The sequence below is a fragment of the Gallus gallus genome, chromosome 3 (genome assembly GCF_016699485.2).
Source record: "Gallus gallus isolate bGalGal1 chromosome 3, bGalGal1.mat.broiler.GRCg7b, whole genome shotgun sequence".
In the NCBI taxonomy this organism is placed as follows: Eukaryota; Metazoa; Chordata; class Aves; order Galliformes; family Phasianidae; genus Gallus; species Gallus gallus.
In genome coordinates this window covers 7133702-7146206 of record NC_052534.1, presented here as the reverse complement: position 1 = coordinate 7146206, position 12505 = coordinate 7133702, and the positions used below count along the sequence as shown (strand labels likewise).

At 39.2% G+C, this 12505-nt stretch overlaps 1 protein-coding gene across 34 annotated transcripts in view; it reads right to left on the bottom strand.

The window, feature by feature from the left end:
* NRXN1 (neurexin 1) overlaps positions 1 to 12505 on the bottom strand; it is a 650659-nt gene that overhangs the window by 252132 nt on the left and 386022 nt on the right. The gene's annotated exons all lie outside the window — the stretch shown is intronic.

Genomic DNA, 12505 nt, shown 5'->3' with positions numbered 1-12505 from the left:
CCTAGGAGGTGGCCAGAGGCTTTTCTTTTTTACATGATTAAGGGCATTCCGATTTCATGCATTTGCTCATAGCTCAGAATCTCATTTTCCTCTTTTCTTAAAGGGAGTTACCATTTGATTGTTTTATGTTCATGTAACACACTGGACCTAGATTTTTAGATGTTGGTGATCCATATTTGATGTACAGCATCTACATTTTATATGCTGCATTCACCCACATAGCTTTACTTCCGTGATTAACATTACATATCCAATAAATCATTTTAAATTCACCAGTGGATAATCCATTGGACTATGTGAGAGAATCTGTGTTTATTATGATAACAGTTAGTACATATCCAAATTAAAACTAAATCAAGTTCACTGGTCAAAACACAACACTTTGAATTGGCAACGCCAAGTGCTAGCAATGACACTACCGGAAAACAAAGTCTGAAATGAAAAGAAAAGCAGAGAACTGGAGAGTCCTCTCCTTCCAAATCTCCTAGAAACTTGCTTTCTATTTCTGAGGATACAACTACTAAGGCATGGATTTACTGAGAAACTGTGACCTGTTTTACCCAAACCAAAATTTAATACACATGATCACATAATGAAAATTGTGAGACTGCAAAGTAAATGCTCTACACGGTCTTTGGCTGACTGACTGCAAAAGGAAACACAGAGACAATGCAACGCTGATTGAGAATTAAGACACAATGGCTCAACGTGGCAATACATCCCAACTTCTTTAAAAGGGTTATCTATAAACATTAGACATACACCAGTAAATTTTAAGTACTATATCTTCATTGCACGTATTTAACTCCTTGACAATTATGCAATATAGCCCAGAACATTTGGATGGATGTCTCTGCTGAAATCAAAGACAAGAAACATTTTATACTTCGCTAAGTGGCTGCCCAAGAATATTTAATGGGTTCTGATGAACATGTAGCAAAGGTATTTCTAAGATAATGGAAGAAGCTGCCCTCCAGCTGTGTTTATTAGCAAATATATCACTATAAAATCTTAATCCTTTGTATAAGAAAATAAGCGAAAGAGGTGTAACAGTAGCAAGAAGAATTGCTTTGTTATAAGAAGATCTAAGAATACCTTTATTTCAAAATTGGATTAGATGCATGACAGATTATGCCATATAGCAAAAAATGTCTATGCCATTAATCAAGGAATCTACAATTTGATGAAATGTGTGTGTGCAGAAGGGTCATTTCATAAGCACATTTAAGTGAATATGATGTAATAAATTGAGCCTATGGACATGTGCTGAATAAATATTTATGATAGCAGTAAAATGTGCCAGCAGTATTTATTATTTCAGAACTTTCTCCATGACAGGGTAATGATTTTTTTTCCTTCCAATTACAATTCAGTGTTACATCTTTATTTTTAGTTTTTCTACTGCATATATGCACTGAACATATACTGTATGGAAAAAATACATTTTTAAAATGCCATAACAAAATCCAACACTTCAAGACACTCTGCAAATCTGGAGTCTAAGGGAAGGTGCCTGCACATCAGAGAATATAAATTGACCTACTGCCTCAAGAAAGCTACTAAAATACATCAGCAGGAGAAAGTCTCGATCAGCTAAGAGTAATGCTCCCTCATTTCTTGTCCGTTCTTGCTATCACTGAAGGAAATTACAAAGATGCTAAAGAAACAAATGTGATTCAAATTTTATGCCTAATAAACCTTGCTCCGAGGGATTAAGCGGACTTCACTGACACAGACATTTTGTAGCGGACACATTCCACACACACTGCTTTTATGCCTGCTGTTAGAAGGCGCTCACTGTCCGCTGGACTCACAGGAAAATCCAGATTTTCGGACACAGTCTTCAATCCCACCCTCTCATATATTTCCCCTGAAGCCCCTCCTCTCTACAGAGATCCTTCCTGCCAGTGCAATGTGAAAGAGGATTTTGGTACAGGAGAAACAGCTTATTAATTTTACACAGCTCTTGAGCTATTTTGAAATCTACCCTGGAGAGTACTGTCAGCAGTAGAGAACGATTATTTCCTCAGCTTTCTTGTCTTTTTCTGTGCAATCCATCTGCTTAGTTAGCACAATGGGCACACAACCTCTGACTGACATTTCGAAATAGCATAATCCAAACAAATAATGTTACAGATTATAGCATGTGGTAAGAAAAGAAATAAAGCACAAACAATATCAAGCATCATTAAAACAACAAAAGAAGCATCAGAGAATTATGAAAGAAAGTTAATGCTGACCTTCCCTCTGTGTCTCTTGGCTCTTCACATCTACTGGCATTGCATTACATAAATCCCACAGATACGCAGCACACTAGAAAGCATTGTCCCAGTCATTCTCACAAATCATGGCCCACGAAACCACTCTGATCAACTGCTAATTATTCTAATAGTCTTAAAGTAATACAGGAAAGTAACTAATCCTTTCAAACACGGCTAGACATACTTTCACTAAAGGCTATGCTCACTCCACTCACATTCGTTTAAAGAGCAGAAAGAAAATCCCTAGCCTACTGACTCCAGCATTCAAACATCCAGAGCAATCATATGTAGAGGAAGCATTTAAATGGCAAGCAGTATCTGTAAAACAAAATGACATGATGTGAACTCACCAGTTCAAATCTACAATGCATTATGACTGCCCTTCTCACTTAATAGACATCACATACCATAAGCAACTGGAATTTCAAGATAAGTAGTGAACAATATTTAAGGGAACTGCCCCCCGTATGGCCCCAAAAATGTAAGCAGTGATGGAGAATTTGGAAAGATTTGACTGACATGAGAAGACAGGCAAGTCTCATCTGTGAAGGCATGGGAGGTCTAAGCTTAGTGCACCAGAATATGCAAAGATTGGTACTTTATGTCTTTCATGTATTTACAGTAATTGCAGCAGCTCCACAAAAAATCAAACCAAATAACTGAGAAAGCATTCCCTATAACAAATAATTAATAAATAAAATAAAACAGATAATCACAGGGAAAATATTTCTTTATTTTTTCTGCTTATTTTTTTTTCTTCTTCTTTTTTTTTTTTTAAAGGTATGTTCTGCCTGCTGGTCTATGCTCTACCTTTTCCTGTTCTTTCCCCTGCCTAGTTCCTTACATCTCACATCCCCCCCGCTGCCTCCCAATCGGTTCCATTCGGATCCTACAGAACGGTCGCTGAAGGAAGGAAAAACAACACGAAGGAAGGAAGAACAGCATTTGTTTAGTATCCAGTACATTGTTTTAGTGGCACCGTGCTTTTGCATAAGCACAACACAATAGAAAGAAACAACAATATGGGACTCAACGACTCTTTGTTCAATTCCTCTCCCCACTTCAAACTGCTGTGTGACTGGTGATTAGAGCCTTGTCACATTTGGGTAGATAAAGCTAGACGCTCCTGAAAAAAGCTGGATGGCTATTCATTAACAAGCACAAGCAAGGGCTGAACAGAACAGTCCTTAACCTCTGCTGCATTTGGTTCTTGTTTGACACACAGCTGTGGGAATAGCATCAGCCAATGAATTGCTTATGAAGGGATGAGTGAGTCATGGCATACGCTGAGCCAGCATGGAGCCTGCTTTAAGCTATGCCAACTGACAACAGAGTGTTACACACGCTGGCCATGCCCCAGATAAGTCTCTTATATCATGGGCAGGCGCACAAGAGACACACGGGGAATTTCTGGATGGCCAATCTGACCATTACTTGATTTCTTTGAATCATTCAAGAGGGAACGCAAATGTAGCTGATTTAGCACGCCTTAGCTCCTCTCTGCAAAACAGAAATAACCATTTCAGACAAGCTGTTGTTAAGATCCACTGCAGCATCCCGTACGCTGCAGGACATGGGCTCACGTAGCCACTGCTCTGATGCTACCTTTAGGAACAGGGTTATTTCAGGAACACTCAGCTGCTTAGATATGAAATCGAAACAAAGTATGATTGAGAAATAAGGATTCCCCTTTCCCCCCATTTTCCTCTTTTCTAAATGATATTTTGGCAATTAACTGACACCTACAGAAGACAAAACTAACATCATATACTATTTGCATATGTAAATATACTCCTACATTACATGCAATTCTTTTTCAGTTTTTCTTCCAATTCAAACTATTTGGAAAACAAAACAAAACAAAACAAAAAAAGAGGTGAGTGATTATCAAATAATCAGCAGAGAACAACTTAAATACTTGGAAGAAACAAAATACTTGCAAATTCCTGACCTATATTTACTCACACTACACCAGCTTGGGATGAGCCTTTCCCACTCCTGCAGCAGTGACCTTGTGATGAAATGGAGACATCTGCCCCTAGCTCAAGGGCCAGTCAAACCTACTTGAGACACGGACTACACAGAAAATCACCTTCTTCAAGGCTCAGGCATAAGACCCCATCCAGTAAATTTTATACTACAAATACAGTGAGCACAAGGATCTGAACAGTCTTGAGTTGAGTCGCTTGCAATTTTTATCAGCGTTGGTAACTGCCTCCATACCTAAAGTGCCCGCATCTACAGATATCTGACAGGTGTATCACGTTTTAACTCATTTAATTACTTACCTCTGCTGACATCAGGTTCTTTATTTTTTTAGGTTATGTCTAATCTGCATTTTCATTTAGCTAATCACCCAACTTATGAAATCATAACCAACTGCAAACTGAAATTTACGTGTCCAAGCTAGATATTTACAGTCTGCAATTGCTCTCAGAGGACCAACAACTCCTCTTATCTGTTTGCTTAACTACAATGCTTAACAATGTATTGTGCATCAACCCATTCAAGCATTTCACTTCAAAGTGTTTGTTATTGCTGCAAAATAACGTTACTATTCTTTCTCCGTGAATTTCTCCCTCTAAATGCAATACAGTACATTTTACTATATTCCTGTCAGACATCAGCCAAAGCTGTCACGTTGTGCTGAATGATGAAGGCAAACTGTACAAGTTAATGTAAGAAGATTTCTACAAAAGTTAAAAATTACCATTACCAAAATAATAATAATAATAATAAAAATCTGACTTCAATCTTAGATGAAAGCCTGGTTTTCTCTCAGAAGAAGGCGACACAGATGAAATGCGTGTTTGACCTACATACCCTCATACACAGCACCTTATAGCCAACAATCTGTAACAAAAGCATGTTGTGTGTGTTTCTCAATCACGTTACTAGAAAGAAGTCATCTAACTAAAAGGACACGCAGTGAGAATTCACTGAAACTTTATAAAGTGAAATTTCCAAGCAATAAAACAATGGCAGATTTCTCTTTCACTCCCTTTGTCTATATAACATTTTCCTTAACCTCGCTCGATTTAACATTTTACTTTGGAATATGAAGATTCGCAGCATTTCCAATCGTATAGCAGTGGTATTTAGGAGCTGCTCTGGATGCTGAGGTTGAGGTACATGCCTCAAGTGGATATAAAACTCACAGAAAGGCAAAATGCAAGCACGAACTACCCTGAGAAGAGGATGGGAGGAAGAACAGGCCCTAGACAGGAGCTGAAGTGTGCTCTGACCAACTGGGACACCAGGATCTTAGGATGCATCCATTTAGACACAGCCAAAGGAGCTAATCTCACATCTGTTATTTTGTCACAATTCCTAAACCCCTCTCTGTCGGCACTGAATATCCGAACCCAAAATAACAGTATGATTTAATTCATGCTCATATGTTTTCAGTAAATGTGGCTATTTATTATATTCACTGAAAGCTCACTCATAACTCTTGTCATGTGAAATAATGTGAATACATCCTCTAGCAGCATCAAACCAATTTTAAAAATGCATGTGTTTGTGTAATTATATTCACTATTTCATCCACAGCTTAAAAGAACATTTTTTGGTGGTGACTGACCACATCAGAAGTGCAGTGTGTGTAATGGACATCAGATCTGACAGAGGCACAAAAGATCAGGTCATACAGCAGAAATTATGCGCTAGACCTCAATGAGAACCAGTCAGGCCAAGGCCAACAATCAGAAACAGTATCTTATTTGGCCCTTAATTCTTTCCAAACTTCTCATCTCCATTGGTCACTGTTGAGAAACCAAGCCCGTGACCATTTCTCCTCACCACCTTTCCACTTACCCCTCAGGGCTCTCTAGAACTGCTAGCCAGCCAGCTCCAGAGATTCAGCAATGCAAACATGGATAAGACTACACCTGACACCTCTTCAGGGCAGATACGATTTTTTTTTTTTTCAGTTTCTCCAAGTCTACTCATTCTCTGCTCTTCATTTTAGAACTGTAGATGAGCAGAAGTAACGAAGTAAATAATGCCCACAGTTGCAGATATGCAGGCATAAAAGAACATACCTGGAATGTAATTAACTTGCTTTAGATATACGTTGGCCTTTGTTGGGCTTTTTGTTTGTTTTTGTTTTTCCCAGAAGCAGTTGTATGGCTAAAAGAGGAGTTAACACTTATGTCATTTCTGAGTAGGTGTCTAAGTGCATCCCCCACTAAGATCCCAAAACAGAATGATCTTGGCAAATCTTTAATTGCTAAGTCCTCGATGTTTCCATGTTTGAACAGCAAGCCCTCCAGGAAAACACACATCTATGTATTTAAATGGAAAATACATCATTGTGCCATTTAAAGTTGAAGTATGTGACATAAATTGAGTATGCACATTTCTCACCTCAGTAGGGAGAACCTGTCTCAACCTTGTCTTGCCTGCTGAGATTCAAGATCACAGATGCCACACAGCCACTGAATCAGTACATTTTTCCTTATCCTCTCTAGAGTGCACAAGCCAGTCACACTAGTCATTCGGGTGACTTGGCCAGTTTAGTGCTTACAAAAATACAGAACTGCAGTTTTCTATGGCGATTCACTGATGATGGGTCCATAGCAGAGTCAGTGACTACTCCTATGCATGGCATTCTCCTACCAGCTTATCCCAGCTTCACAGCTGCATTACTTATCTACTGCTTTCTCAGTTTATTTTTACAGGCTTATTTTTTCTCTGTGAACTAAGGAGGGAGAAAATAACTAATTATGGTGTTCTGACCAATTACATTTATGGTTAATGAATACTGTCATTGACTGTTTTCCAACATTTTCAATTGTTACAGAAATTTTTGTTTTTCATCTTAACACTACAGAATATTTTCTCATTAAAAGAAAATGCCTGTGATATACGTGTGCGTACATGCACATGCTTGAACACAAATGTATACGTAAAACTATGAGAAAGAGGAAGGCAGATTACTTTCTGCTATCTGTATTGCTATTGGGAAAGAAAAAGAAATGTCTGAATGATAAATAGATGGCCTCTCTTCTTTATGTCAGTTGCTTCTAACTTTATAGAGCTGTGCCGTTATTTATAATACACTTTTCTGTCATCAAATCAGATTGTTTCATTCCACTTATAATCACAGCTACATTCACAAGTCAACTTATTATCACAGCAAGATCTATCAGCTCTGCCTACACTGTATTTACAAACTCGAATGGAAGTTGTTAGCTCAGAAAAACATTGCTACAGACACTGTGGCAGACCTGAGGACATTAAACTTAATAACAGGGAGATAAATTAACTGATATTGGGAAAATAGAGGAAAGAGGTCAGAAATGTCATGTTGACTGTTTGAAGAGGTTATGGACTATTGCAAGCTTTGACCAAGAAAAAGACAACAAAATGGGCTCCAACAAACTGACCTATGGGATCTGTTGAAAATAAAATGATCAAGCATCCTATGGCTAGACACTGTAATGATCCTCTGTGTGAGAAAACTGACAAGATATTACGAACTCGGAATTGTTTGTCCTTACTCATGCTGGGCACTGAGTTCAGACAGTTAGAGTTCAGTCTGGAGAGTTCTCCTCAGATTAAAATGAAGAGACAGAAATCTCCCTTCAAGCCAAGAAAACTTCCAGCTATCAGTGAAAATCCATCTTTGAAAATTAGAAACAGTGGGATGTACACTGTATTGAATGCTAAATTAATTTCTTCTGATAACTTATTTCAAACAGTATTTGATTAAAAGACAATAAAACATGCTTTAAATCTGGAAAAACATGGTTACCACAGGCTGTGGCAAAAGTGGCATTACTGATAAGTGACAACAGTGTTGTTATTTGTTTAGCTCTTGTAAAGGCACCCCAGTCAATCAATAGCTCTGCATGTACGAAGGCAGCAGGGCTTGTATAAAGATGCTTATCAGAAATCCATGAGCAACATTCCACTTTTGATTATAGTGCTCCAGACTGTCTGCAATACTGCTCAAGACTGTATGCCTCTTTGACAAGCCATATTGACAGAAATAATAATATAGAAACCACACTTCCTATTTTGCATATCTAACTGCACTGCCAATTAACCACTATGCTGACTGAAATTGCTTTGTTATTCATTTTATTCCAACTGATGTTAATACTTTGGCAGCTGATGAGGATAATAACTGATGGGGCATATTGGAAATTTTGAAAGGAGATATAAAATTTATGTAATTTAAAGATGTGGAGAAAGCTGCTATGCTTTACAGTCTTAAAATATGGAAATGCCTCAGTTATATACAAAAAGTATTCAGAGTACGAGAACAAGGAGGTATTTGGAAACTTGTGAATGAAAAGAAGATATAAAATAAGAAGCTTGTGATATACAAACATGTAAAAAAAAACATTAAGAGAAAGATGTCTTAAAAAAGCAATAAAAACACAATGATGAGACTTTTTCACTTCTACCTCTAATACTATGTTGTGCAACAATGCTTGAACATCTGGAAACATTTACATTTGGTGTCTTAATCAAAACATAACCCTTTTCTGCAACATGATAAGCATATTCTAACTGGGAAATGACATTTCATTTACACTCATCCTTAAAATATTTGTTTTATTATAATTACAGGCAGAAATAGCAATTCCAGTCTATGAAAAAAAAATAAAAAGGCTATAAAAACATATTTTCCTGTTAGTAAGTCTTTCCTTGCCATTTTCTTACACAGATAAAATGCTACCTATACTTCCTAGGCAGATCTTTCAAAGTTGCTTTGATTATATTCTTCATTAGGGTAGCATAAATGATTTTACTGCAGTGTTGCAATTCTGACCTTGCTATTCTTACTGAAAGCTCCTGGGGAGTTCAATGAGCATCTTCGCTGAACAGGGCTGCCTGATCCAGCCCACTATCTGACATGTCGGTAAGGCTGAGCTAGTGACTCTGTTACAGAAGTTTCTCTAAGTGGACGTAGTTTGGATATGTGTCGTGCACACCAACTTCAGCAACAATGACAAAGCAGAGACTGGAAGAAAGCGGCTTAGCTTAGAAGCGGGAGGTCTGTGTGCTTATTCTTGCTTTCTCATCAGGTTCTGGGTAGAAAACACTTAGCAAGGATATGTGCAATGGTAACACACAATTCCTGTGCTCAGCATCAGCTGTCACCTCTGAAACCCCACAGCTAACTCTTTTTCCCTAAGCCCGCATTTTCTACAAACCCTTCCTCCTGCTCAGGAGCTTTGCTCTTGAAACACTTCTTCACTTCCTCTGCTCAGCTGCTTAAAATCTTTCCACCACAAAGGTCCCAAGCGCATCCCAGCACCAAACGCCCACCTTATTAACAACTGCCCCCAGGACATTATTCCTTCCACTTTGGACTCCCCCCACTCCTCCTAAGGCAGCGGCCTACATCTTGGCCACAGATCTCACCATGTCAGACCCATCATGGCCCCACATTAACCCAGATCCTTTGATACACCACCTCTATACGTATAACTCAGCTGTATCTGTTCTGCTGTGAGCACACAGATCCTACTCCCTCCTCATTTTTGCCTTTTCTTTCCAAGCACAAGCACAAACCGATATGCACATTTCATTAGTCACCTCCTGGCTCCTGCTCTGGCAAACACATAAAAAAAATAAATAGAATCAACTTACTTTAATCAGAAAATCACCTGCACAACAACCTGAGACACAGAGAGAAGAAACAGCCAGAATAAATGACCATTCATACTCGTCATTTGGTGACTGAACAAGGAGGTGTGGGACAACAAAAGGCTGAACTGACTAGAGAGCAAAGAGGCGTTTGTAGGAAGGAAGGTGAATGAGGATGACGCCAGCCACCAGTACAGCCACACTTCAAACGTTTTTCCTCATTCAGCATGCAATTTTCACTCCACACAACCTGTAACAAAAGCAGTAGCCTTCCTCTTAAACAGAGCAAGGAGAAAGGAACACAGGTCACCAAATGCCCTGCATGCTGCAGAGACTCCTGGTAAGCAATGAGCAGCCCAGGACCTACATTTGTGAATGTTATTCTCGTTCTTACTTCTCTGCATTTCTCTGTATATTGCCACAACACAGAGAGAGTTATTTTCCTATTTCTTCCTGTGGTTAAACTCTTGATTCCTTCAGCCATCTGTCACCTTTCCAAGTTTAATGAGAGTCAGAAAGCTAAGCAAAAAAAAGAAAAAAAAAAGAAAAAAAAACAACCAAAAAAACACTTGAAAGATGTTTAATTTTTACTTTTAAATATTAAAAAAAACGATGCGGTGAACTACTTTTTATGTAATAGGATGAGATAATTGCTTGGTTAGTATTCTGTTTGTCTCTTTGAGGCACAACACTGACAGCTAAAACCACATGAGATCATGCTACTAAGCAAATCCCCAGCAAAATTACCTGAAGAGAGTGTTAGCAGCAAGATTGTGGTTTGGTTTTTCAAAAGAAGTGGCAAAAATCCAGCCACACCAGGCTTCTGGCTTTGCTTATACTATTAGCTAGAAGAGGGTTGGCTGAAGGAAAATGGAAAGAATAGAAAAGCAAAGCAAAGCAGAGCAGATGGGGGTGGTAGTGCTAGCTGGTGCCAGGGGTAGAGGAGGAAGGTGTGGATGTCTGAACACTGTGGTGACATTTATTGAATGGCTGAGAAAAGGGATCGTTTCTCCTTCTTTCAACACCTCTGACTCATAGCATTAGAGCGCCATGTTTTCAGGGGATTGTCTAATTGACCTACCCTAGAAGACCTTTTCAACTTGTAACAGGTACCACGCTGCAGAAAACTGGCAGAGCAACAAAAAGGCAGGCAGGAGGTCACTGCAAAGACTGCAACCTTTATGTGCATTCCTGTTAGACTGGAATGGAAAAACTTCGAATTGAATGAAGCTAATGCTGAATGGAGCTAATGCTGAAGCCAGGGGGGCTGAAGGATACAAGTCAGGATACAAGCTCACGCTAAACCAGCGTGGGCTGAGACTCTGCAGAAGTGCCCTCTGATGTCAGGGTGAGGAATAAGCAGCCCTTCACTCAGCACTCTCCGACTGATGCTCAGAAACGTGACGATGGACTCCACAGGAGCTGTGTCCAACCCTGCTCAGCCATAAAGACAAACGTTCCTGCCAAGCTCGTAGAAGAAAACGGGAACACCTCTCTGAAGAATTAATAACGGAAGGAATTAGATGTTTTAAAATGCCATCCAATTGTAGAGCTTCTGATAAGCGCAGAAAATCAAGGACGCTTAGAGTTATCAGGTAAATGCTTCGAAATACCTTCTTATGACATGTAACATCTTTCATTCTGTAAAATCGGCTACTTAACTTCTGGAGAGGCTCCTGGGCTTCCCTATGAAGTCCTTACGTGTCAGCTTCACCACTTCATCTTTCATTTCCCTTAAAAGACTCATTTCCTCCAAGAGAGTTGCCTTTCTGCACCATTATCCTTTGACCGGGTCCAAAGTAATGTTTTTAAAAATTGCCAAAAGGTGTGATTTTAAAATGCATTCCACAGAATTATGGCTGGTACTTGTATGATTACATTTCTTTTCCCCTCATTGTTTTAGCCTCCCCTCAAATTACCAGCAAGCCACAAAATGATACCCCCAGATGTACAGAACTCCAAAGAATAAGAAGTGTATATGCACACATACATCTCTCATTTTCCCCTTTAAGCACACCCAGTACAAAGCATGCAGCATTCTCGGTCTTGCACTGCCTGAACACACTACAGCGGAGAGTGGTGGCCTGAATTTCTCTCCCTCTCTCTTTTGGATTAGCCCAGCCATCTAACTTCTTTTTTAATTAACAAAATGCTCCAGAAGAGTCAGTTCTGTACATTTTGCCATTTTGGCAGTTTACCACTGAGGGGTCTTCGGCACACAAAGGAAATTTTCAAGTGAACAATGCAATCACAGCCTCCAACGTTGGCACCGTTAATCACTGAAAAAAAAAAAAAACAACCCAACCCACTGAATCCTAACTACTTCGTGCCTGCAATTGGGTCACCTCGCCCAGAGATGCAAAGGTTAAGCAGGAGATCTGGTTTTCACTTTGCAAATCTTGTAAATGACATCGCATGATCGTGCAAATGAAGCAAGGCGAGATGAGAAAATGAAGAGGAATGAAGCTGTATAATCTAATCAGAAGCCAACACGGGTTTTGCTTTATCTTTTTTTTTTTTCCCCTCCCTCGAAGACAAAGGGAGGCTTTGGTTTTAAAGCCCTAAAACACAGCCTGGTGCTTTGCTTTCTTTTAAAGCAACGCCAAACGTACTCGTGTCTATTTCACGTGTATTTATGG